Source organism: Schistocerca gregaria, chromosome 5, assembly GCF_023897955.1.
Source record: "Schistocerca gregaria isolate iqSchGreg1 chromosome 5, iqSchGreg1.2, whole genome shotgun sequence".
Classification (NCBI taxonomy): Eukaryota; Metazoa; Arthropoda; class Insecta; order Orthoptera; family Acrididae; genus Schistocerca; species Schistocerca gregaria.
The window spans coordinates 182,457,032-182,482,577 of record NC_064924.1 but is presented as its reverse complement, the minus strand read 5'-3'; the positions used below and the strand labels follow the sequence as shown (position 1 = coordinate 182,482,577).

The 25,546-nt window shown below is 41.4% G+C and overlaps 1 protein-coding gene across 3 annotated transcripts in view; it reads right to left on the bottom strand.

Annotated features, from left to right (window-relative positions):
- Positions 1–25,546, bottom strand: part of LOC126272508 (uncharacterized) — a 457,502-nt gene that overhangs the window by 215,285 nt on the left and 216,671 nt on the right. The window contains exon 1 of one of the 3 annotated variants that reach the window (XM_049975406.1): positions 12,477–12,571. The exons of the other annotated variants lie outside the window; for them this stretch is intronic. The gene's annotated coding sequence lies outside the window, so the exon portion shown is untranslated. Of the gene's footprint in view, positions 1–12,476; positions 12,572–25,546 lie in introns of those variants that run through there. 3 annotated transcript variants of the gene reach the window in all.

Here is a 25,546-nt window from a genome sequence, read left to right as displayed (position 1 = left end):
TACGGAACTGGGCGGCAGTGATCATTTCATTGTAAACTATGTTCTAAATAGTAGTTGTCCTTAGTGTAAACATTTTTCGATTGGAACACGTTTGCTTAACCGCATTTTAGGCGTATTCTAAACCGTTTGTTGTTCTACACAATCAAGAAACCGTGTTCCGAAAGAATAGTTTGATTAAACTCATTAAACACAAACATTCAATGTCAGGACTTCCGTTTCTAAATATTTTGTACTTTCTACTTTTCAATAAGCAATCACAGATTATATCGTACGATGTCATTAGTCAATACAGTAAACACAAACCAAATCAAAACGAAAATCTCATGTACATATTCGACTGTAACGCAAGAAGATCGAACTTTGTCTACAGAAACGGTTTATTTTTTTAAAAAAAGATAGTATTAAGCCCTGAAAATATGCCAGCACTTTTTTCAAAGCTTAAAAGAATTTACAGCTACAATAGTGAATCACAAAAAGCTGAAACTCAAATTAAGGGACCTATAATCGCACAATGACTGGAAGAATTGACATACTCCTTAAGTGTGTGAGAACTGGCAAGAGGCAGCCAATATCTGAAACACGACAGATGGATCTTAACTCACAGTTCTGAATGTTACATCAGTCAAACAACTCCATTTTCTTTTTGCTTCATCTCCTGTATTTAGTTTTACTTACCTTAGGACTAATGACTCATAAGCTTTGCAGAAAACTGCACAAATATTTATGTTTTTCGCAGAAAGATGTTTTGCAGTCATGCCGATAACGTACGTCTGTAGGTACCAGGGCAATTATCGCAATACATTAGTAACGAACGTGTGCAATGATAAGTGGCAGAATTAGACTACACAAAAATTTGACAAGCAAGCGTATTGAATAAAGATTAGCAAGTAATACACGCTTAACTAATGGCATTAGCTAATATGGACAACACAAACAGGTACTGGATTGGTCTTTGTTTATAAAAACGAAGTTGTAAGTCACAAGAGCATCATATCATGCTTGGGAATGGAAAGGAAGATTCGTCGAAGCTGACATATGTGATAAAGCCATTGGGTGAGGCGGTGTGGGAGTTATTGCGCTAGTCTCGTTTAGGGGCGGTGTGTATCCGGTCATCTCATTTAAATTTGCTACAGCTTCTATAAAACCAGTTAACGTGAATAAAGAAATGAACGCCTTCAATATGTATGCTCGATACTTTCCCTCACTCTTCTTTAAGTGTTCTGCTGTTCTGTTTCTGAAAATTTGGTTTCAGGTGTCGAATGCTACCTTGCTTGTAAATCCCCTTCAGTGACTGTCCGCCACGACAAGACACACTTTAGTCCGCGTTACGACTTTCAACGAGACCGCACGAACCTCCCCTCATCGATTTTATTCATATTGACATGGTCTAGGAGGTCAACTGTCACCTTATGGCCGGCCGGTGTGGCCGAGTGGTTCTAGGCGCTTCAGTCTGGAACCGCGCGACCGCTACGGTCGCAGGTTCGAATCCTGTCTCGGACACGGCTGTGTGTGATGTCCTTAGGTTAGTTAATTAGTTCAGCAGACCAACACCGACAACGATAGTTCAGGTATACATGCCGACGTCGCAAGCTTATGATGAACAGAAGGTGTATGAGGATATTGAAAGGGTAATGCAGTATGTAAAGGGGGACGAAAATCTAATAGTCATGGGCGACTGGAATGCAGTTGTAGGGGAAAGAGTAGAAGAAAAGGTTACAGGAGAATATGGGCTTGGGACAAGGAATGAAAGAGGAGAAAGACTAATTGAGTTCTGTAACAAGTTTCAGCTAGTAATAGCGAATATCCTGTTCAAGAGGAGGAGGTATACTTGGAAAAGGCCGAGAGGTACGGGAAGATTTCAATTAGATTACATCATGGTCAGACAGAGATTCCGAAATCAGATACTGGATTGTAAGGAGTACCCAGGAGCAGATATAGACTCAGATCACAATATAGTAGTGATAAGAGTAGGCTGAAGTTCAAGACATTAGTCAGGAAGAATCAATACGCTAAGAAGTGGGATACGGAAGTTCTAAGGAATGACGAGATACGTTTGAAGTTCTCTAACGCTATAGATACAGCAACAAGGAATAGCGCAGTAGGCAACACAGTTGAAGAGGAATGGACGTCTCTAAAAAGGGCCATCACAGAAGTTGGGAAGGAAAACATAGGTACAAAGAAGGTAGCTGCGAAGAAACCATGGGTAACAGAAGAAATACTTCAGTTGATTGATGAAAGGAGGAAGTACAAACATGTTCCGGGGAAATCAGGAATACAGACATACAAGTCGCTGAGGAATGAAATAAATAGGAAGTGCAGGGAAGCTAAGACGAAATGGCTGCAGGAAAAATGTGAAGACATCGAAAAAGGTATGATTGTCCGAAGGACAGACTCAGCATACAGGAAAGTCAAAACAACCTTTGGTGACATTAAAAGCAACGGTGGTAACATTAAGAGTGCAATGGGAATTCCACTGTTAAATGCAGAGGAGAGAGCAGATAGGTGGGAAGAATACATTGAAAGCCTCTATGAGGGTGAAGATTTGTCTGATGTGACAGAAGAAGAAACAGGAGTCGATTTAGAAGAGATAGGGGATCCAGTATTAGAATTGAAATTTAAAAGAGCTTTGGAGGACTTACGGTCAATTAAGGCAAAAGGGATAGATAACATTCCATCAGAATTTCTAAAATCATTATGGGAAGTGGCAACAAAACGACTATTCACGTTGGTGTGTAGAATATATGAGTCTGGCGACATACCATCTGACTTTCGGAAAAGCATCATCCACACAATTCCGAAGACGGCAAGAGCTGACAAGTGCGAGAATTATCGCACAATCAGCTTAACAGCTCATGCATCGAAGCTGCTTACAGGAATAATATACAGAAGAATGGAAAAGAAAATTGAGAATGCGCTAGGTGACGATCAGTTTGGCTTTAGGAAAAGTAAAGGCACGAGAGAGGCAATTCTGACGTTACGGCTAATAATGGAAGCAGGGCTAAAGAAAAATCAAGACACGTTCATAGGATTTGTCGACCTGGAAAAAGCGTTCGACAATATAAAATGGTGCAAACTGTTCAAGATTCTGAAAAAAGTTAAGGTAAGCTATAGGGAGAGACGGGTCATATACAATATGTACAACAACCAAGAGTGAATAAGAAGAGTGGACGATCAAGAACGAAGTGCTCGTATTAAGAAGGGAGTAAGACAAGGCTGTAACCTTTTCGCCCCTTCTCTTCAATCTGTACATCGAGGAAGCAATGATGGAAATAAAAGAAAGGTTCAGGAGTGGAATTAAAATACAAGGTGAAAGGATATCAATGATACGATTCGCTGATGACATTGCTATCCTGAGTGAAAGTGAAGAAGAATTAAATGATCTGCTGAACGGAATGAACAGTCTAATGAGTACACAGTATGGTTTGAAAGTAAATCGGAGAAAGACGAAGGTAATGAGAAGTAGTAGAAATGAGAACAGCGAGAAACTTAACATCAGCATTGATGGTCATGAAGTCAATGAAGTTAAGGAATTCTGCTACCTAGGCAGTAAAATAACCAATGACGGACGGAGCAAGGAGGACATCAAAAGCAGGCTCGCTATGGCAAAAAAGGCATTTCTGGCCAAGAGAAGTCTACTAATATCAAATACCGGTCTTAATTTAAGGAAGAAATTTCTGAGGATGTACTTCTGGAGTACAGCATTGTATGGTAGTGAAACATGGACTGTGGGAAAACCGGAACAGAAGAGAATCGAAGCATTTGAGATGTGGTGCTATAGACGAATGTTGAAAATTAGGTGGACTGATAAGGTAAGGAATGAGGAGGTTCTACGCAGAATCGGAGAGGAAAGGACTATGTGGAAAACACTGATAAGGAGAAGGGACAGGATGATAGGACATCTGCTAAGACATAAGGGAATAACTTGCATGGTACTAGAGGGAGCTGTAGAGGGCAAAAACTGTAGAGGAAGACAGAGATTGGAATACGTCAAGCAAATAATTGAGGACGTAGGTTGCAAGTGCTACTCTGAGATGAAGAGGTTAGCACAAGAAAGGAATTCGTGGCCGGCCGCATCAAACCAGTCAGTAGACTGTTGTTGTTGTTGTTGTTGTCATCAGTCCTGAGACTGGTTTGATGCAGCTCTCCATGCTACTCTATCCTGTGCAAGCTGCTTCATCTCCCAGTACCTACTGCAACCTACATCCTTCTGAATCTGCTTAGTGTACTCATCTCTCGGTCTCCCTCTACGATTTTTACCCTCCACGCTGCCCTCCAATGCTAAATTTGTGATCCCTTGATGCCTCAAAACATGTCCTACCAACCGATCCCTTCTTCTAGTCAAGTTGTGCCACAAACTTCTCTTCTCCCCAATCCTATTCAATACCTCCTCATTAGTTACGTGATCTATCCACCTTATCTTCAGTATACATCAGTAGACTGATGACCAAAAAAAAAATTCTAGGGGACTGATGACCTCAGATGTTAAGTCCCATAGTGCTCAGAGCCATTTGAACCATTTGTCAACTTATGTAAACATGAAGACGCAGCTCTCAACCGTTTTTGAGAAAATACAGTTTGAAATTTTTTTGCATGATTATATAGTTTCTATGGGCGCTCCTATTTCCGGTGTCCGCATCTCAGCGAATAAGCGCTTGGTTTCATAAACAACAGCTCTCTGTTTTGAATCTCGCTGCCTGTATTTTCTTAACTTGGACGTAATTCAAGCAACACATTTATTAATATTCTACAGGTTATCAATATGTAATGGATCATTTATTATTTTCATAATCTTTAACCTGGAAAAAGGAGAAAAAAGTGTTCTGTACGGAGACTGGAAACAGAAGAAGGATTAACTGGAAGTTTAATTGAATCAGTACTTTCTACTCATATTATTTATACTACCATATCTACATTTGTAACAAATGTGATGTGTAACCTAAGGAGTATTGCACGAAACACGATGATACTAACCGCAGAAACAAGGAAAGCAATGATTATTGCGATTTACAGAACATAAAATGAACGACAAACTTTTGCATATGCATGAGAATGAAATCAAGAAACATGACTGCTAACGAGACTCGATACAGTTATCTCGTCTTTAGGCGCTTGCTCGCTCCGCTGTGGATACTATGAACACTTCCGAGCTTACAAAGTATGCTCTGATCAGAGCATTATTACCACAGACCTACTATCGATATAAATCCGTCCAGGCATAGCTGCGTCGCCCGGCAGAGAATGACTGCTAGTCAGACACACACAAGGTGCATGTAATATCAGTGACAGTGCTGTCTGTGTGTCCAATGAGGAAGGCGCATGATCTATCTGCGTTGGACCGAGGACAGATTGGACAGATTGTGATGGCGCGAAGACTCGGCAAGAGCACTTCGGAAACTGCGCGAATTGTCCGTTGTCCGAGGCGTGCTGTGGTGATTGTCTTCAAGATGTGGCGAAACGAAGGTGAAGCCACGCCCACACGTCGTGGGGTTGGGCGGCCACTCTTAATTACAGATGTCGACCGTCGTAGGCTGGACGAAACGTGGTGGCGAATGTCGCGAAACAAACAAGAGACTTTAATGCTGGACAGAATACAAGTGTGTCTGAACAGTGACTCCACTGAACACTCCTAACTATGGTCCTTGGCGCAGTGGCAGAGCGTTTCGTGATGTGATGAATCCCGGCACCTTCTTCGTGACGCCGATGGGAGGGCGAGAATTCCAGGGGAATAGCTCCTTCACACCTGTGCTGCGGGACGGAGACAAGCTGGCGTCGGCACCATTTTTCTCTGGGGAACATTCACGTGGGCATCCCTGGGTCCCATTGAGCTCGTGCAATGCACCGTGACAGCCAACGAGTATCGTGCACCGGTTTCAGACCACGTACACACCTACATGACGATCATTTTTCCCGACTGCAATGGCAGGATAATGCACCATGCCACAAGTCCAGGAATGTGACGGAATAGTTCGAGGAACACAGTGCTGAGTTCCAGTTGAGGCTGATCAGTGTATGACCTCGTCTAAAATTTTCAAACTTGATTTTCTCGAAACATGTTGAGAGTTGCATCTTCCTTTTCATGTATGTTTAAGTACTAATCGACGAGGGGAAGTTCGTCTCGGTCCCCCTTTTTAGCGGATGACGTTTAACTGCTGCCGGCGTTTTGGCCGAGTGGTTCTAGGCGCTTCAGTCCGGAACCGCGCTGCTGCTACGGTCGCAGGTTCGAATCCTGCCTCGGGCATGGATGTGTGTGATGTCCTTAGGTTAGTTAGGTTTAAGTAGTTCTAAGTTCTAGGGGAGTGGTGACCGCAGAAGTTAGGTCTCATAGTGCTCAGAGCCATTTGAAACATTTGTTTAACTGCTTTCCCTGCATGCGGTATAAATCTTCGATATAGTGCCTCCAGAAACAGCAAACAATTCGGCGCCCTTGATTACGGGACACCCACCATACGAGCACCAATAATTTTTCCGCTTTCGAACTGACTTAGATCCGACCTACTGCAATCACGACAGCACATGACACTGTTCTGAAAACGACTGACACTTTTGCTTAGGGCACTGTGGACGTGCTGTTCGTGGTCAAATACAACAGCGCAACCTGCGAACTCGGCTATCGTCTGCATTTACGTTCAAGCATGCATTGCTCGCCGTGTTTTTCCACGTTTTCGTCCAGCCCATATGTTTCCTGCTCTCCAGCTAAGTTCACAATTTTATTTTTCTGAACGGTGTTTTGGATACTGACGATTTGCTCGGTTAGTTCAACGCACTGCGCGCTAACATGCGTGATGGGTGGGGGTGGGGGTGGGGGGGGGGGGTGGGGGGGGTGGGGGTGTGACTTCCATGTCAAATGCGCGCGACGGATTAACGACCGTTGGTCTGGCGCAGCGGTCAGCTGTTTGGTGTTTGAGCGGTTTTCCATGCTCATTTAGGTCAATTGTGGGCTATTTCCCAAATTCCATCTCGGAGAATACATTATACGGACAGCTAAAATACCGTGACAAATAGAAAAAAATTTACTTGACATGGTTTTTTTTTTGGTGCTTGGATTAACTGACGGATGTGGCCACATGTAGGACATACTGGCAGAATGTTAAGAAAAAATTAATTTTCTGGATCATGAAAAAAGTGAGCCACGTACTTCGAGATAAACCCTAGAGAAGATGTATTGTATAGGATTTTTGGCCACCCAGAAACATATTTTCTAATAATTACGCAGAAAGTTCTCAGGCAGATACCACAGCAGAACGCTCGATGTCAAAATCGTGGAAAGCTGATATTTATGAGGTTAAAGAATAAAAATACGCAAAATTTAATAAATTTCCAAGATGACTTCGTTTACAGACGTCTGATCTTCCTTAACATTGTGGTTCTTGAAAATGGCAAGGCCTAAATCGCGATTTGCAATAGAAAAAACAATCTCTACAAGGAAGTGACAGAACATTTATCGAAACGTCATTTACATATAAAAATGAATTAATGCTGCAGAGTCGCCACAAGTCGCATGTAACTTCTTTATTTCGCACTCGATCAACGCGAGCATCTTCAGGAGTGTGGAAATACAATGTATTGTATCACCACGCAATAAGATGAATTAACAGATTCAGGTTACAACATAATAACTTATATTAGGCGGCCGAGGGCCACTCGTTGCAAAAATCGAGCTGTGTGTAGCACCACCGTCACACATGAAATGGAATAACTTAGTTGTGAACGGTTAATGTAACTCTCTGATCACGTGCCTTCTAAGACTAAACAGCAAGACATACCTTTTCCCGTTGAGCGAATAAAGGCCTATCGATATGCACCTTCGTTGAAACTATCTCACAAAGCCTTACGTAAAGCTATGTAAACTATGGAAAATATTCACATTATTTTCGGGTGTTCACTCTTACAAGCCTGAAAAGCATACCCAGTTATTGAAGTAATTGTAGAGAGACACAGTAAAATTGCAAAATAAAATTATAATTGCCACATTTACGGACGTTAATACGTAAGTAATGCATGTAACAGGATATTAGTGGCATCCAAACTGACAGCGCAAATTAATTTTGCCATTCATACGTGGTTGCACGATTCATCTTACATTTACAATTATTAAGAGTGCAGTGTACATGGGAGGAAGGTGTTTACAACATTCATATTTATTTGTAAAACACATACTTCTCACATATACGTATTTGCTTATACCCATGAAGGTAACAAATTTGAAATTGCACAGAACTTTCAAATTCTCTTTCCAATTCTGAAGGTGGCAGGGGTAAAATACATGGAGCGAAAGACTATTTACAATTTTTACAGATAGCAGATGGCATTTGTAAGGGTCGAGGGACGTGAAAGGGAAGCAGTGGTTGGGAAGGGAATGTGACAGGGTTGTAGCCTCTACCCGATGCTATTCAATCTGTATATTGAGCAAGCAGTAAAGAAAACAAAAGAAAAGTTCGGAGTAGGTATTAAAATCCATGGAGAAGAAATAAAAATTTTGAGGCTATCTGATGACATTGTAATTCTGTCAGAGACAGCAAAGGACTGGGAACAGCAGTTGAACGGAATGGACAGTGTCTTGAAAGGAGGGTATAAGATGAACATCAACAAAAACAAAATGAGGTATGGAATGCAGTCCAATTAAGTCGGGTGATGCTAAGGGAATTAGATTAGGAAATGAGACACTTAAAGTAGTAAAGGAGTTTTGTTTTTTTTGGGAGGAAAATGACTGATGATGGTCGAAGTAGAGTGGATATAAAATGTGGCTTTGCAATGGCAAGGAAAGCGTTTCTGAAGAAGAGAAATTTGTTAACATCGAGTACCGATTTAAGTGTCAGGAAGTCGTTTCTGAAAGTATTTGTATGGAAGTGAAACATGGACGATAAATAGTTTAGACAAGAAGAGAAATGTGGTGCTACAGAAGAATGCTGAAGATTAGATGGGTAGATCAAATAACTAATGAGGAGGTATTGAATAGAATTTGGGAGAAGAGGAGTTTGTGGCACAACTTGACTAGAAGAAGGGATCGGTTGGTAGGACATGTTCTGAGGCATCAAGGGATCACAAATTTAGTACTGGAGGGCAGCGTGGAGGGTAAAAATCGTACAGGGAGACCAAGAGATGAATACACTAAGCAGATTCAGAAGGATGTAGGCTGCAGTAGGTACTGGGAGATGAAGAAGCTTGCACAGGATAGAGGAGCATGGAGAGCTGCATCAAACCAGTCTCAGGACTGAAGACCACAACAAAAACAACAACGGAACTTTCGTGAACGCCCGAAAAAGAGGCGGATATTTGCCGTAGTCTAGTGATACTAGTATTTTTCAAAATGACTGTGAGCAGTATGGGACTTAACATCCGAGGTCATCAGTCCCCTAGAACTTAGAACTACTTAAACCTAACTAACCTAAGGATATCACACACATCCATGCCCGATACAGGATTCGAACCTGCGACCGTAGCGGTCGCATGGTTCCAGACTGAAGCGCCTACAACCGCAACCACTTGGCCACAACGGCCGGCCAGTTTTTTTAAATTTTTTATATATTTTTTTTGCATAGTGTTGCATAACGTTTCATGAAGCAGAGTTAAAGGAAGCGTAGAGAGTTTACTTCAACTATACTGGACCAAATCACTCCATTTTGTGTATGGCGGCGTCCTTATACACAACCCGATTTTTGTAACGTGTGCCCCTCGGTCACGTAATATAATATATCATGTTGTAAGTTGAAAGTAAAGTTTATCTTATTGTAAGGTGGTGTAAGGCGTTGTATTTCCATGGTTGCGAAGTCGAGTTGGTGTCGTGAAACATGTAAAATAAAGAAAAAGTTACATGGCGATTTGTAGTGGCTCTACAATTGTAATTTCTAATGGTCGCTGTACCTCTGCAGGCAAGTGCCTGCGCTCGCTATAATTATACACCGTTACCCATGATTTGTCCATTCGCTGGGAAAAGTGTCCTGAAAAATCAAACTGATGCCAGACAGAACGTAAAAGAAAGGTAAAAATGTGAGTAGTAGGGAAGAATGACAGGAGTCATTGGAATACACTTTAGTTCGCTTGATGTAGAACTGAATTTAAATTTAAATGTTGCACTTGTAGGCTGAATGACGAAATTTCAGATGTAACAGAGATACAGGAGGCGTACGTCAATACACACAGAAAACATACGGATGTAGGACTATGTTTTGAAGCTCTAAATGGAAAGCAGAAACTCAGCTTGGATGGTTACATTAACAAACGCAGAAAATAATTTTAAACACTGAACATCAATCTTATTTACAAATCGAAGATTTTGTTTAATCATTTAGGTTGACGAATCGGGTGCTTTATCGCAGTTTACATGATTCCATGTCTGACTTGTATCTGTTGCAGATACCGAAGGTTGCTCGGAACACAAGACAAAGCTGACAATAGTTGTATGTTTCACATAAATTAGAGCTAATAATTTGTATATGGGAAGATCTCAGCCTGTCTTTTTTTATACGAGTTTGTTCGACATTACTCTCATCAGTTTTTCAATACTGCACCGCCCTCAGACAAAACTGTCAGATGTTTACTAAAGGTTGGCAACAAAGAGTGTTTCTGACTGCTTTGCCCTGTATGCGAACTTTGGTGCTCCTATATTACAGTGTCGGTTACTGAAATGCACTACTAAAGGGTAAATGTCTTCATCGAGGAAGCTAGTGATTGCTCAAGTCTAAGGAACTCGCTTTAATTCACGGTATAAACAAATTTTATCTCTAAGAGCATAGCTACAGCGGATAAAACGTCGTTTTGTAAATTTCAGTGAAGGGCCGACTTTATTTAGGAAAATAAATGCATATTTCCTGGCTGCAGACTTACACTTATTTTACTTTTTATGAATGTCATGAAGTCATGTCTAGCACACCTTAAGTAAAAGTATTTATATACCCATCCTTCTGACTGGAGGTTTAAGGGACAGCGGCCGTTCACATTCAGAAATAAATGTAAGCTTTTTAGAAACTATCCATTCATTTAATCATAAAAATAGCTAGTTCTCTGTGAGTAGTGCACTATAGAAAATAACATAGCCCGCATCTTTCCTGCCAAAAGATAAATTTGAAAATAATTTTTTTCCTTTTTCACATACAGTTGTGGCAAACTACTTTTGAACATCACGAATTCTTAGTGAGAATTGTCCAATACAGAGTGGACATCTGGTTTCGCACCAACGGTTAACGATTATGGAGCTCTGGCTCACGTGATGATTCGCAAAGAAAGAAATGTATGACTCAATACTCCATATCAGTAATATTATTACATGGTGAGACATAAATAGAACACATTGCAGTAACTGTATTTATTTAATGAAACATGTACTTCCCTAAGAGAATTGTTAAGTCGCAAAAAGAGTTGTAGAGTGAAAATGCAAGTTAACGGCCATAGTCCTAAAAAAACGCCTTTTCCAAACTTTTGAATTGCCAACTTATTATAATTGGGTATCAAGCTGAGTTGTATTGGTGAGCAGTCCCCATATGTATGTCATATTATTGGCTGTTTTTCATACGCATCGTCTCCCGACACCGACATGATTTATATTGGTGTACTTCCCTTTCAAAGAGCGTGGGAATAGCGCAGACAGAAGTGTCTTTTCACGTCTAATAAATGTGTATTTTCTTCAGGAGTCGGTAGGTATAAAAGATAAGATTAACGATGAGAGAGTAGTGGTTTCGTCTCCTTGCCTCGTTTCAAGTCAAAAAGACTGGTCTGTTCTGAACTATTTACATTAGGCCCTTATAATGCTGAAGATACGAAGCGAAGCGACACTGTCGTGGCACAATAGATGAGCATAATATTAAGTTTGAAATTATGTTTTGCTACGACTACAAAAAATTCCAGTCGCATGACGTTAGACGTTTTGATTAGTGGCTAGGCATCTTAACGTATTAAGTTTTCTGCCTACGTGAAAATGTTCACACATAATTCTTATATGCACTTTATAACTACTGCAACGAACTTGTTCGGTTTTAGAGTGCATAGAAAAGTTATGTGTGTACGTTGTACGTAGGGAAGATACTGAAAGACGTTACTCACTATGTAAAATATATCTTTTGAATGAAGAATCTTGCGAATGACGATGCCGAACTATTTGTCATGTCATCGTGTATAAAACAATGATGTCATATGTTATTCTTTATCGGTCTGTTATTAATACGTGAGAGAAACCATCGTATGGATAGATGTCGCATACCAGCTAATCGACATTAGCAGAACATGGACGACGACACGATTAACATGGTATTGTACTTTCCCTTCCAAAATACCACACGACATGCTTCCATATTTTCTCGATGTTTACCGAAGAATTTTCACACATATGGTAGAATACGTGACAGAATTTTAACATCACCCGCTGCAGTAAGCAATGCATATTTTAGGAGCACAAGAATCCCTTTATGATGATCTTTTGAGGCCAACGGGTGGATGGGGGGAGAAGGCGTGGGGGTACCTGAAGCTGGCAGTGAGCCCCTCACCTGTCGCTCTGCAGTGAGTCGGGCTGTGGAGCGGCTACGTCGGAGCGTGGTGCAACGGAGGCGGCGTCGGCTGCGGCGTCGGTGGCGTCGGCGTGTTGTGGCGTGGCGGCGCCGTGCGCCCCCCTTTATAGCTGCCAGCCGCCAGCTGGGGGCATGCGCGCCGCCCCCGCCTCCTCCACGCCGCCGCGTGTGGGACGTGGGACGCTCTTCCCGGAAACACTCGAGGAGTACGCGTGGCCTATCGGCACACCAGATGCTGACAACTACAGTATGCCTGCGGGTGCATAAGCAAAATGTAGCTTTCCGAATGACCGGTCTCGCAAAGTAAATCAGCGTCTTTACAGCCTTGCCACCAAATATATTGTGAAGAGTACCCTGGCGGATAGGTAGTAGATCAGGAGCCATTCCTGGAATCCTCATGCAACGTCACTGCAGAATATCTGCTACCGATAAACTATCCCAGCAGGACTCAACTTCTTCGTCCCCTCATTCACTATTGTCTTTCTGCGTAAATATGCATATTTTTCCAATATCGTGGAACTAGGGATGGAGGTCAGGGCTGAAACAACAGGTTTTCGGTCATATCGTTTTTTTTCGCTGCTGGTGTAACTTGACTGTTGAAAACGCTCAAAGTAGTTGGTTTCTGAAAAAACAAACGATTCTCAGTTTTTATTACAATTATTTCCTGTAATAAATGTAGAAAAATACATAGAATGAAAAAATTAAAGTAAATAGGCAAATAAAACAAATCTTACTCCATCCACCGATCGTTGCTTTTCTCGAAAAGTGATAAGTGGTCGAATACTACAACAAATCACCCGTATTGTCATATTGATTCCAGTTTTTTGTAACTTTGCTCAGAAACCAGTATTTCGGCCTTTAGTCTGTCATCCTCTGTGTCAGTACCATTTTGGTCAGAGATTGTCTGGACATTTTGTTTTGATCCACCTACCGCTTTGACAAAGGACCAAAATTTCTTAGGATTTTCTGCCAAGTCAGTACATAGAACTTTACTTTCGAATTCATTGAACGCCTCTCGCATAGCCCTCCTCACATTACATTTCGCTTCGCGTAATTTATGTTTGTCTGCAAGGCTTTGGCTATGTTTATGTTTGCTGTGAAGTTCCCTTTGCTTCCGCAGCAGTTTTATAACTCGGATATTATGATCAAAGACTGGAATAAAAAACATTTGAAATATTAACTGATGAGCAAAGAAAAGCTCTGCTTAATGACAGCAATGCGGAATTATCTGAATGAGAAGATGATGAATTCTCTGTTTTTACTTAAGATTGACCTTCTGAGCTTGGTGAAACTGTCCTAACTGGTAAACCATATTAATGTGAAGCTATTGTGCAAGTAGCAAGGAGAAGAGGACGTCTTTGTACAGTGACTTTCTCTGACTGCGAATATGTAAGTGATGTAGAAAACGTGAGTAAAAACCAAAAAGAGCTGTGCTGCAACAAGTTCCAGAAGTTAGGCTTTAATATGTTGGTCAATTACAAAAATTTGTTCGGGCAAGGAATCTCTCAAAATGCGGGAAACCTGGCTGCAGTTCCAAGACAAGCGAGACATGTGCGTCAAATGTGAAACTAATTGATGTACTGCGAAAAATAATTGTGCTGAAATTTATTATAAAACGTAAAGATTTATTTACTGAAGTAGCAAATTATTACTTGGCAGAAATTATTGTATATTATTATTTTCTTGTATTTATGTAGTTGCTGTAGAGCATTAACAAGAACCTGTATTGGAATTCATATAATACAACATCAACACTAAGAATTCTATTGTCTGTGTCGATTATCATGTACTGTTAACTGTTTCAAACAAAATATAGATACCACTGAATAATATTTTTTTTAAGAATTGGGGATAAAATACTATGCAAATTGAACTACATTTTCATAAGTGAGAAATGGGGTCCACATTTGTGGACTTACGCTATGCCTTACTGAACAATCAAAAAATGTTTCATTTGCATTTGTGTAGTGCTTGTTTATCAGTTTACTGGAAAATATGGAAGCAAAAAAATTCTGTGAATTTTTTTTATTCTCAGGAGAGAAGAACTTAAAACAGCCACTAATCAACGCGACAGTGCCACTACTTTTGCCCTACAGATTGTCCGAGAAAGCCCTTTCCATTTTTGGAGATTTTTTTTCCCATCAGCCTTATGACTGGTTTAATACAGCTCACTTCGACTTCCTCGGCAATGCCAACCTTCTCGTTTCATAGTAGCAGTTGACAGGGAGCTGTGGATAATTTCATGAGCATTCCTCTAGTATTTGGATATCATGAACGCGTAAGCGCCTTTGTACTGTTTGGAATTACAAGCGCAGAGTTTCATTGGAGATGCTGTGCTGCCTGGATGTCTGCTAGGATCATCTCTATTTTGTAAGATACGCTGAAGATGATGCGCACTGTTAATCATGAGGTGAGGAGAGACAGTAGTTTTTAGTGGTGTGTCATGAGTTGTGGTACGGCGTAGGCCGCCTGATACGGTTGCAGTTATAATCTGAGGGAATAGAACATGTTGTTTTACTGTTGAGATGAGGAAAGAGATTGTAGCATTTTCAGAAGAATACTTTATTATGATTATTTTTATGAGTAATAGAAAAGGATTTAATTTAAGGTCATTGATTTAAATTTTGTGCTTTATTATGGCAGCTTGTAGTTAGGAATTCTTGATTCAGACAGCCAGAGACTTGAGTATAGGCAATGATAAACAACCATGCACAATTTTCAGTTTGAATTTGGGAGTAGGGATAACTGTTGAATGTTTAATGTCAGTTTTACGAGTTGCATTTTTGGAAAGATCTCATTCGATGTTATACGTTTGTCCACTCATGCAACGTAATTTTTTATGTGTGTGTGTGTGTGTGTGTGTGTGTGTGTGTGTGTGTGTGTGTGTGAGTGTGTGAGTGAGTGTTTGTGTGTGAGTGTGAGTATTAATGTTTATGAAGAAAGGAGACAATTCTTCAATATACTGCTTCCCCAACCAGAAAACTAATTACATATGATGTTTTAATTTATCCAAGTCATTGTCCGCATACAAAGCCCATGCCAAAATATGAGTTATCATAGTTTACTTATTCAGATTTGGTATGAACCAAGTATGATCTCGGTACTTTGTTGTAGCCTAGCTCAGCAAATACGACACGCTTTCAAGACTAGAGCAGTGTTACGGGGTTTCCATTGTGCAAACGGTAAGCCAAAATTAAACAGTAAAAAAGGGGACATTGAGTTTTTACAGGGACAATTTATCTTTTCAAAAGTTTAATGATTTGCAGTGTTGAATTCAGATAGCATTGTTGCCATTGAGAATGTTTAAACAGGCAGAGCTCTAGATAGGCATTTTCAAGTTACTTTCTCGCAGTCTGATTTTGCAACACATTCTCCAAGTCAAAACCTTATGTTCACAGTTTTCTTCATCTCCCAGTACTTACTGCAACCTACATCCTTCTGAATCTGCTTAGTGTTTTCATCTCTTGGTCTCCCTGTACGATTTTTACCCTCCACGCTGCCCTCCAATGCTAAATTTGTGATCCCTTGATGCCTCAGAACATGTCCTACCAACCGGTCCCTTCTTCTTGTCAAGTTATGTCACAAACTCCTCTTCTCCCCAGTGCTATTCAATACCTCTTCATGAGTTATGTGATATACCCATCTAATCTTCTGCATTCTTCTGTAGCACCACATTTCGAAAGCTTCTATTCTCTTCTTGTCCAAACGATTTATCGTCCATGTTTCACTTCCATACGTGGCTACAATCCATACAAATACTTTCAGAAATGACTTCCTTACACTTAAATCTATACTCGATGTTAACAAATTTCTCTTCTTCAGAAACGCTTTCCTTGCCATTGCCAGTCTACCTTTTATATCCTCTCTACTTCGACCATCATCAGTTATTTTGCTCCCCAAATAGCAAAACTCATTTGCTACTTTAAGTGTCTCATTTCCTAATCTAATTCCCTCAGCATCACTCCACTTAATTCGACTACAATCCATTATCCTCGTTTTGCTTTTGTTGATGTTCATCTTATACCCTCCTTTCAAGACACTATCCATTCCGTTCAACTGCTCTTCCAAGTCCTCAAAGTTTTTATTTCTCCTCCATGGACTTTAATACCTACTCCGAATTTTTATTTTGTTTCCTTTACTGCTTGCTCAATATACAGATTGAATAATATCGGGGATAGGCTACAAACCTGTCTCACTCCCTTCCTAACCACTGCTTCCCTTTCATGTTCCTCGACTTTTATAACAGCCATCTGGTTTCTGTACAATTGTAAATAGCCTTTCGCTCCCTGTATTTTACCCATGCTACCTTCAGAATTTGAAAGAGAGTATTCCAGTCAACATTGTCAAAAGCTTTCTCTAAGTCTACAAATGCTTGAAACGTAGGTTTGTCTCTTCTTAATTTAGCTTCTAAGATAAGTCGTAGGGCCAGTATTGCCTCACGTCTTACAACTTTTTTGCGGAATCCAAACTGATCTTCGCGGAGGTCGGCTTCTACCAGTTTTTCCATTCGTCTGTAAAGAATTCGCGTTAGTATTCTGCATCCGTGACTTATTAAACTGATAGTTCGGTAATTTTCACATCTGTCAACACCTGCTTTGTTTGGGATTGGAATTATTATATTCTTCTTGAAGTCTGAGGGTATATCGCCTGTCTCATACATCTTGCTCACCAGATGGTAGAGTTTTGGCACGACTGGCTCTCCCAAGGTCGTCAGTAGTTTCAATGGAATGTTGTCTACTCCCGGGGCCTTGTTTCGACTCCATGCAAATGATATGCCAGTCATTCCCGAGTGGCACGTAACACAACATGCTGACTACAGAGCACCGTATACCACTGGCCAGGGTTGCGATATGTACGAGAATTCTCGTACGTATTCGAGATTTTTGACATTTGTACGAGGTACGAGGCAGAAGTGAATATCGTACTCGAACATACGAGAATTTTGCCTAGAACTATTTTTTTTCTTTTGCGTTTAATCCCATCGATAACTGTGTCGTCACAGACGACATACTCTACCCTATCCTACCCTAGTTAGTCTACAGACATCACAGAAACATACATGCCCACGGAGGAACTCGAACCTGAGTAGTTGCGGGCTCGTGGCTCGTGACACCACACCAAGTATTGTGGCTATGGAGACGGGTCCTAATTTTTTACCAAATGTACATTATACATATTTGTTTGGAAAATAATCAGTTCATCTGTTACATTTTAAAAATGATTAGAAACTGTTACGAATCCATGCAGTCTCTATCAGTCAACAAATTTCAGGCAGGAGAGAGTGCGCCAAACTACCGACATCACAAAACGAATTTTTTAATGAAGTGTGTTTGACATTCGGTGCATATACGCGCAAGCGAGGCGTGGAAGAACCTTCCAAGAGCTTGTGAGGACCTCGCGAGGAATATTTATGGTTTTTCCAAACTCAGTGCGAAGAGGCAGGCAGAGTTCAAGGAATTTCAGGTATTGTAGCATTTTATATCTCATAGACTTTATTTTACGTCCGATCGTGTGGAAATAGGCTAAACATTATGTTTTATTCCAGGTATTTTTAAACTTGGAACCACACAAATTACTACATCCTTCACAGACACGTTGGCTGTCAATGATCGCCGTTGTTAGGACTGTGCTGGAAAATTGGGATGCTCTAATGCTGTTTCTTAACAAAAAAAGGCTTTCTGAGCGAGTTTTCAATGCTGAACAAGTTTTTAACTGTTTACATGACTCCTTTGCAAAAATGTATCATATGTTCTTAGAGTGGATTCTAACAAAATTTACTACTTTCAACGAGTATTTCCAGTCTAGAGCAGTAGCAATTTTGACCTTCATGACCAGATTTGAACTCTCTATACAGAAATACTTCTGTGTTTCATGAAACGCACTTATGTCATGAGAAAAAATCTCTGTGATGTTGCCCCAAAAAATTCAGGTCATCATCTGGAAGATTCACAACTGTATTTGGGTGTGAAAATTCTGAAGAACGTTGGCACACCAGAGATAAAGAATCACCCACATCTTATCAAGGACTTTTATCATCGATGCAGGAACTTTCTTGTGGTGGGTATTTCTCGTTTGCCTGAAATCATATATAATTTGTGTTTTATTGTTTTCTATACATTTGTGTGTTTATGTGTGGCATACCTAATGAGAGCTATTAATTCTCAAATATTACAGACAGCTTCGTGCCAGATCAAATTACGGTATGATATGGAAGATAAAGTGCTGTCCAAACTAGCGGCACTCAAATGCTCTGTCACAAAGTTTCCGAGATACAACACATTCACTCATGCTTTAATGGAACTCTTGCCACGTATAATTCCTCCCTCAGATCTCGATTTAGCACAAACTACAATTGACCAGTGGAGGCATCTCCCTCTGGTTTTGGCTTGTCTCCCAGACTCACTACAAAACAACCAGCGGATAAAATGTGAAATATATTAAATAACGAATCTGAAGAATTTAAGGAATTGAGCGTTTTCGCTCTCTCAATTTTGAGTTTACCTCATTCAAATGCAGACTGCGAAAGAGTTTTTTCTAAGGTATGTAAAGCAATGAAGCTAATTACTAGTTCATAATATGATATTATACTTGTGAGGTTATTGAAGTTTCATGTTCACCTTCAGGTAAACCTCATGAAAACCTAAATTAGGAACAGACTCCAAACCAGTACACTGAATGGAGCAGTTCTTGCCTCTGAATGCATTAAAGAATGACCAGGAAACAACGGAACATGTCTAATTTTTGAGCCAACACACGAAGTGTACGAGAAAATGACGTCGGACACTCTTTATAAAACGAAACAGGAAGAAGAAGATGTAGACATCGAATTTGTTTCATAATTACAAATTATTGTTCATAGTTTTATTCATTTGTAAATAAGGTTTTGTGAAGCTATATATATATATATATATATATATATATATATATATATATATACCTTTTTATTACAGTACGATAATTTCTAAGGTTAGTACGAGAATCGCGCTGTCTGGATATCACAACCCTGCCGCTGGCTCCGCCATCGCCCGCCACGAGGGACAGGCGGACGACATCACCTGGTTCTGGACAAACAAAATAGCTCCCAATGTCACCAAAACTACAGCAGTCTATTTCACGAAACGGCGCCCAGTCCTCCGCCCTGCTTCCCGACAGCCACCCATCTCTGGGTCCAGAGGAACCACAAGTTGCTCCTCTACTGTCTTGCGAAGAATGCTGCCAACAAGGGGCAAGTGCTGACCAGGGCTTTGTACCCACTCTTCCGCAGTAGGGAACTTAATCTGCATACCAAGCTCCGCATCTCCCGAACAGTTATCCTGCCTGCCCTCGCGTATGGCTGTGCTGCATGGGCCACGATTAGTGTCACCAGGATGCGGACCACAGAACAAAGTGTTGAGGTGGAGCCTACACGCCCCGCCACTATCAAGAATTGTCGCTCTCCACGAGGAAGCGGATATTTTCCCCCTCAAGACGACAATACGCAACAACGCGCGGTGGCTCTATGAGAAAGTGGATGCCTTGCGGGACACTGTCCATGGGTTACGCCACGTTGGGACCACACTTCCATGACACTGGCATCGACATCCGGTTCCCCTAAACATCCTAGAGGAATCGGATTCCGACCATGGCTAACGACAGGCCTGGCACACCTACTACGAATGCTTCCTCTGGCGGGACCAGCTCCCATTCTACGTCCCATACTTTCCCACCCTACCTGCCCACGTTGGGCTAAGTTTTTCTTCCTGACTAATGTAGTACCGCCACTGGCGGAGGGTGGTACAGGACTCCCAAGTCCCACCACCACACCTCCAAAGTGTATTGCAGTGACGCAGTGTCACTGCCCGGTGACTAAATTTACTGCCTCACCAACACAGACCGCAAAAGACCGGTGATGCTGTATTGTAACGTATTGCAAAAAAAGGTTACTATTTAGAAGTGTTCAATTACTGGCTTTCCCTACAGCTTTTTACCCCCTTACAGCGCTCTCCAGCGCCATGGAAGCCAATTCCTGATAATATATGTCCCATCGCTCTCCTTCTTGGCAGTAGCTTCCATGTGTTCCCCTCCTCTCCGATTCAGCAAGAATTCCGTTTCTTATATTATAACTCAGCCTTATTTTTATCATCATTCTAAAGCACCACATTACAAACGATTCGATTCTTTTCTTTTCTATTTGTGCCACAAGCCACGCTTCAGCTCCACACAAAGCTGTGCTCTACATTTGCTGGAATTCTTTCTCAAATTACGGCCTACGATGGATACTAGTACACTTCTTTCAGCGAGGAATGCCCTTTTTGCCTGTGATAGACAACATCTTATATCTCCCTTGCTTCGTGCGTAATGTGTACTTTTGCTTTCGAGATAGCAGCATTCCTTCATTTACGGTCGTCGCCGGATTCAGGCGTCGATACCGAGATGAACGCAGCAGTGTTGGCCATATAAAGTTGTCTGGCTTCACCGCAAGCGGCGTGGTCGCGACGTGAGCTGACAAGAGGCTTTGAGGCTACGAAATAAGTGAGCGCACCGTCCTTGCCAGGTGCGTTTATGTATTTGAAGATTACCGGTCACAGACGTTACTATACGTAAACAATGACATCCTTGCTATAGGTTGTTGTCACAGTCCGTTAGTGAGGTTGTTCGTTCGCTACCGATGATTTGTCAGGCCTCACGTTTGACTTCCTCTCGATTTGTCCTTCGTGTTTGGTGTACTGTCTTCTCGGCCGCTTACCGCTTTTCCAGAGAAACCGCGTAGTGGCGCTCCTCACCTACACAGTGTTCCAAAATTTATTTTCGTCTACTATGTGGTCCCAATTAATTCTCGCTGTTCTCATTTCTGCTATTCCTCATTATCTTCGACTTTCTTCAATTAACTCTCAATCTACGGTGTGTGTTCATTCCATTCAACAGGTCCTGCATTTCTCTCTCTCTTTCACTAAGCTTAGCAATGCCTTCAACGAACATTTTCACTGACTTCATTTCATTGAACAATAAAAAAGAAAAACAGCAGCTCAGTCTCACAAAATTTGGGTCAATGTTGCCTACAACCTTCCTCCGTAAGGCTCCGAAATTGTGGCGCCCTGCGACATCAGTCTCGGGCTCTGCGGCGCTTCAAATAGCAACGTGGCGATACTTGCGAAAAAGAGGCCAAAACCCCAAAAGTTCATCTGAGCTGCAAGCTCGGTGAATGATGTTAGGCTCTCCTCCCGCACACGCAATTAAGGCCCAAAGGTACCGACTGCCCACCGTGTCATCCTCATTCTACTGGCGTCACTGGATGCCGATATGAAGGGGCATGAACCATGGATCTTGCCGTTGGTAGGGAGGCTTGCATGCCTCAGCGATACAGATAGCCGTACCGTAGGTGCAATTACAACGGAGGGGTATCTGTTGAGAGGCCAGACAAACGTGTGGTTCCTGAAGAGGGGCAGCAGCCTTTTCAGTAGTTGCAAGGGCAACAGTCTGGATGATTGACTGATCTGGCCTTGTAACAATAACCAAAACGGCCTTGCTGTGCTGGCACTGCGAACGACTGAAAGCAAGGGGAAACTACGGCCGTAATTTTTCCCGAGGGCATGAGGCTTTACTGTATGATTAAATGATGATGGCGTCCTCTTGGGTAAAATATTCCGGAGGTAAAATAGTCCCCCATTCGGATCTCCGTGCGGGGACTACTCAAGAGGATGTCGTTATCAGCAGAAAGAAAAACTGGTGTTCTACGGATCGGAGAGTGGAATGTCAGATCCCATAATCGGGTAGGTATGTTAGAAAATTTAAAAAGGGAAATGGATAGGTTAAAGTTAGATATATTGGGAATTAGTGAAGTTCGGTGGCAGGAGGAACAAGACTTTTGGTCAGGTGACTACAGGGTTATAAACACAAAATCAAATAGGGGTAATGCAGGAGTAGGTTTAATAATGAATAGGAAAATAGGAATGCGGGTAAGCTACTACAAACAGCATAGTGAACGCATTATTGTGGCCAAGATAGATACGAAGCCCACACCTACTACAGTAGTTTAAGTTTATATGCCAACTAACTCAGCAGATGACGAAGAAATTAAAGAAATGTATGATGAAATAAAAGAAATTATTCATATAGTGAAGGGAGACGAAAATTTAATAGTCATGGGTGACTGGAATTCGATTGTAGGAAAAGGGAGAGAAGGAAACGAATAGGTGAATATGGATTGGGGCTAAGAAATGAAAGGGGAAGCCGCCTGGTAGAAATTTGCACAGAGCACAACTTAATCATAACTAACTCTTGGTTTAAAAATCATGAAAGAAGGTTATATACATAGAAGAACCTTGGAGATACTAAAAGGGATCAGATAGATTATATAATGGTAAGACAGAGATTTAGGAACCAGCTTTTAAATTGTAAGACATTTCCAGGGGCAGATGTGGACTCTGACCACAATCTGTTGGTTATGACCTGTAGATTAAAACTGAAGAAACTGCAAAAAGGTGGTAATTTAAGGAGATGGGACCTGGATAAACTGAAAGAACCAGAGGTTGTACAGAGTTTCAGGGAGAGCATAAGGGAACAATTGACAGGAATGGGGGAAATAAATACAGTAGAAGAAGAATGGGTAGCTTTGAGGGATGAAGTAGTGGAGGCAGCAGAGGATGAAGTAGGTAAAAAGACGAGGGCTAGTAGAAATCTTTGGGTAACAGAAGAAATATTGAATGTAATTGATGAAAGGAGGAAATATTAAAATGTTGTAAATGAAGCAGGCAAAAAGGAATACAAACGTCTCAAAAATTATATCGACAGGAAGTGCAAAATGGCTAAGCAGGGATGGCTAGAGGACAAATGCAAGGATGTAGAGGCTTATTTCACTAGAGGTAAGATAGATACTGAATACAGGGAAATTAAAGAGACCTTTGGAAGTAAGAGAACCACTTGTATGAACGTCAAGATCTCAGATGGAAACCCAGTTCTAAGAAAAAGTGAAAGCAGGAAGGTGGAAGGAGTATATAGAGGGTCTATACAAGGACGATGTACTTGTGTACAATATTATGGAAATGGAAGAGGATGTAGATGAAGATGAAATGGGAGATACGATACTGTGTGAAGAGTTTGACAGAGCACTGAAAGACCTGAGTCGAAACAAGGCCCCCGAAGTAGACAACATTCCATTAGAGCTACGGGCGGCCTTGGGAGAGCCAGTCGTGACAAAATTCTACAATCTGGTGAGCAAGATGTATGAAACAGGCGAAATACCCTCAGACTTCAAGAAGAATATAATAATTCCAATCCCAAAGAAAGCAGGTGTTGAAGATGTGAAAATTACCGAACAGTCAGTTTAATAAGTCACAGCTGCAAACTACTAACACGAATTCTTTACAGACGAATGGAAAAACTAGTAGAAGCCGACCTCGGGGAATATCAGTTTGGATTCCGTAGAAATAATGGAACACGTGAAGCAATACTGACCTTACGACGTATCTTAGAAAATAGATTAAGGAAAGGCAAACCTATGTTTCTAGCATTTGTAGACTTAGAGAAAGCTTTTGACAATGTTGACTGCAATACTCTCTTTCAAATTCTGAAGGAGGCAGGGGCAAAATACAGGGAGCGAAAGGCTATTTACAATTTGTACAGAAACCACATGGCAGTTATAAGAGTCGAGGGACATGAAAGGGAAGCAGTTGTTGGGAATGGAATAAGACAGGGTTGTAGCCTCTCCCCGATGTTATTCAATCTGTATATTGAACAAGCAGTAAAGGAAACAAAAGAAAAATTCGGAGTAGGGATTAAAATACATGGAGAAGAAATAAAAACTTTGAGGTTCGCCGATGACATTGTAATTCTGTCAGAGACAGCAAAGGACTTGGAAGAGTAGTTGAACGGAATGGATAGCGTCTTGAAAAGAGGATATAAGATGAACATCGACAAAAGCAAAACGAGGATAATGGAATGTAGTCGAATTAAGTCGGGTGATGCTGAGGGAATTAGATCAGGAAATGAGACACTTAAAGTAGTAAAGGAGTTTTGCTATTTGGGGAGCAAAATAACTGATGATGGTCGAAGTACAGAGGATATAAAATGTGGACTGGCAATGGTAAGGAAAGCGTTTCTGAAGAAGAGAAATTTGTTAACATAGAGTATAGATTTAAGTGTCAGGAAGTCGTTTCAGGAAGTATTTGTATGGAGTGTAGGCATGTATGGAAGTGAAACATGGACGATAAATATTTTCGACAAGAAGAGAATATAAGCTTTCGGAATGTGGTGCTACAGAAGAATACTGAAGATTAGATGGGTAGATCACATAACTAATGAGGAAGTATTGAATAGGATTGGGGAAAAGAGAAGTTTGTGGCACAATTTGACTAGAAGAAGGGATCGGTTGGAAGGACATGTTCTGAGGCATCAAGGGATCACAAATTTAGCATTGGAGGGTAGCGTGGAGGGTAAAAATCGTAGAGGGAGACCAAGAGATGAATACACTAAGCAGATTCAGAAGGATGTAGGTTGAAGTAGGTACTGGGAGATGAAGAAGCTTGCACAGGATAGAGTAGGATGGAGAGCTGCATCAAACCAGTCTCAGGACTGAAGACCACAACAATAACAACGTGGTCAGCACACCGCTCTCCCGGCCGTATGTCAGTTTCCGAGACCGGAGCCGCTACTTCTCACTCAAGTAGCTCCTCAGTTTGCCTCACAGGGGCTGAGTGCATACCGCTTGCCAACAGTGCTCGGCAGACCGAATGGTCACCCATCCAAGTGCTAGCCCAGCCCGAGAGTGCTTAACTTCGTTGATCTGACGGGAGCCCGTGTTACTACTGCGGCAAGGCAGTTGGCTTAATTATATTACATTGGCACCAAATTTAACCAAAATTCTGCCCAACGTCACATCGTAGACGGGTCACACACTGAAAAGTTCGTCACAGCCAGTCACCCATTTTCATACGCCTCTGCGATGCTCAGAACAGCGCGACATACAGCGTTGAAATCATGCGGTTGTCTTGTGAGTAGGGAAAGAAAACATTTCAGACTCACCAGAGCACAGAATCGCCACGTAGCGGCCTCGCCGGGTGCAATGAAGAGCG